This window comes from Carlito syrichta, unplaced genomic scaffold (genome assembly GCF_000164805.1).
Source record: "Carlito syrichta isolate Samal-C Ts95f unplaced genomic scaffold, Tarsius_syrichta-2.0.1 Scaffold90615, whole genome shotgun sequence".
NCBI classification, from domain to species: Eukaryota; Metazoa; Chordata; class Mammalia; order Primates; family Tarsiidae; genus Carlito; species Carlito syrichta.
Genome location: NW_007034711.1, coordinates 45,307 through 47,963, shown reverse-complemented (window position 1 = coordinate 47,963; position 2,657 = coordinate 45,307).

Genomic DNA, 2,657 nt, shown 5'->3' with positions numbered 1-2,657 from the left:
CCTCTGCCAGTGTCTCACACGCTTGTCTGCCCATCTCAGAGCTTGCCCTGATCTACCTCGGGCCCTCTGCCTGCTCCTGCGGGACTGGAGTTTTACCACTGTAAATTAAACGAGTGAGCATAGTGCTATGGCACCAGGACACGTCAGTCCATGTGAGACTCACTATTCAGAGTTTGTCTTTTTTTTTAAGTGAGAAAGCAGGATTTATTGAGAGAACAGAAAAGCTCCCACTGTGGGAGGGGACCTGAAGGGGTTGCCCCGTTTGTCTCTCTTTGTAGAAGGCATTTCTATGTCTTTTCAAATACTCCTGGTGAAACCCAGGAAAAGTAGGAAAATGAAAAAGTAGGAAGCGGTTGTGATCGTGAAACACAGGCAGCATTAAGCCAAACGAGTCTCAAAAATCTGGATCCGCGTGGACACTACGGACTGATGGGGCTCCCTCCATAAACCTGAGGGGCTGTTTGGGCGAATGTCGTGCGCAGCGCCTACCACCAGAGGGCGCGCCGCACACCCCGACCCACCCGCCCCGCCTCACCCCTTCCCACTTACAGCTCCGTTTCTCCAACTGCTAGGATTTGTTTCTTACTGGTGAAATTCTGTGTCATATTTTCAGAAAGGAGATTTAAGTTTTCTTTCGGTTTACTTTGTTTTTAAATACAAATTTAAAAACAAATAGGTATGCTGTGTATCATTTTTAACTTCATCTGCATTGTCATCACTATCTAGGAAGCGACCTCCTCTGGGAAGAGACCACCCCCCTCCCACGCTGGGACTGAGTGTCTCTAAATAAAGCAGAACAGATTGTGTTTGTCATTCGTAACTTCTCTATTTACTTGTCTATTTATTGCATCTTGGTTGTTGATGCTAGTGATTAACCAGAGTGATTCTTAGTGTGATTTCTAAATTGTTGAGACGCTCCTCCCCCTTCTTGGTGGCTGAGCTGAGAACAGGCCCCTCTGGACTGAACCACTCTGTGGGTCCCGTATGCACACTTCTGCTCTCAGGAAGTACACTCCTGAGGGCTGCTCTTGGGTCTAGAAATTCTTTTTTGTTTTTATTTTTTTGAGTTGGAGTCTCACTCTCGCCCAGACTGGAGTGCAGTGGCCGCTCCCGGCCACCGCAGCCTCGACCTGCCGGGCTCCGGCGATCCTTCCGCCTCAGCCTTCCAAATAGCTGGAACTACAGGCGCACGATACCATACCCGGCTAATTTTTTGATTTACTGTAGAAATGAGGTCTCACCAAGTTGCCCAGGCGGGTCATGAACCCGCGGGCTCAGGCAATCCACTCACCTCAGCCTCCCAAGGTGCGGGATTACAGGCTGAGCCACTGAGCCCGGCTGGGTCTAGAAATTCTTTGATTCCTTTCTTGTGAACTGGAGACCCTAGGGCTATCTAAAAAGCCTGCCTATGTATAAAGTGGTGATTGCTTCCAGTTGACTGATCTCACTGTTGAGACTTCACATGGTCAATTCAGAATATTTATGTCTAGTGTATGCCAGAGAATAATGACAGTGTGGGGACTGTGTGCATATTTATCATTTTAACCATTTGCAAGGGTAAAATTCAGTTGCATTAAATAATCTACAGTGTTGTATACCCATCACCATTCTCCATACGCAACACTTTTTCATCAACCCCAACATACACTTTACCATAAACAGTAACTTTCTCTTCCCCCTCCCTCCAGCTCCTAACTCTTGGTAACCTCCAAACTACTTCATGTCTGTGAATGTACATGTTCTAGTACCTCCTGTAAGTGGAATCATACAATATCTGCCCTTTTGTGTCTGGCTTATTTCATTCAGCATATTGTCCTTGGGGGCTCATTAATGCTGTAGCATGTATCAGAGTTCCTTCTTTAGGCTGGTCTGTTGTAACACGTACAGTATCTCAATTTGTTTATCCATTGGTTGATGAACATTTGGGCCTCCTGACTATTGTGAATACTGTTGCTGTGAACATGGTGTACATATATTTGTTTCAGTCCGTTTTCATTTCTTTTGGAGTGGAATTGCAAAACTCTATGTTGATCTTTTTTAAGCTTTATTTTATTATAAAGCTGTGGGGTGCAAGTCAGGATTAGGTACATAAGTAATCTACATGCAGGTGAGGTTTGGGCCTCCAACTGGCCCTCACTTCCCCTGGTTTAGGGCCAGGTACCTTTTGTATTGCTCTGTGCCCCCCTCCCCTGGCAGTGTCCTATGACTGTCGGTCTATCCCTTGTGCTATTGTGATTAATGTTCGGGTCCCACTTATGGGTGAGAACATGTAATATTCTGTTCTTCGTTTCTGTGATAGATCACTAAATATGATTGTCTCCAACTCTGTGATATATCACTAAATGTGATTGTCCAATTTGCTGTGAAGTCTTTCTTTATGGCTCCATAATATTCTATTGTGCATATGTACCACATTTTCTCTACCCAGTCTACTTTCAATGGACAGTAGGGATGGTTCCATGGTTTTGCTATTGTGTTTTTTGTTTTTTTGAGTTGGAGTCTCACTCTGTCACCCAGACTGGAGTGCAATGGCTGCTCCCGGCCACCGCAGCCTCGACCTGCTGGGCTCCGGCGATCCTTCCGCCTCAGCCTTCCAAGTAGCTGGAATTACAGGCGCGGGCTACCACGCCCGGCTAATTTTTTTGATTTATTGTAGA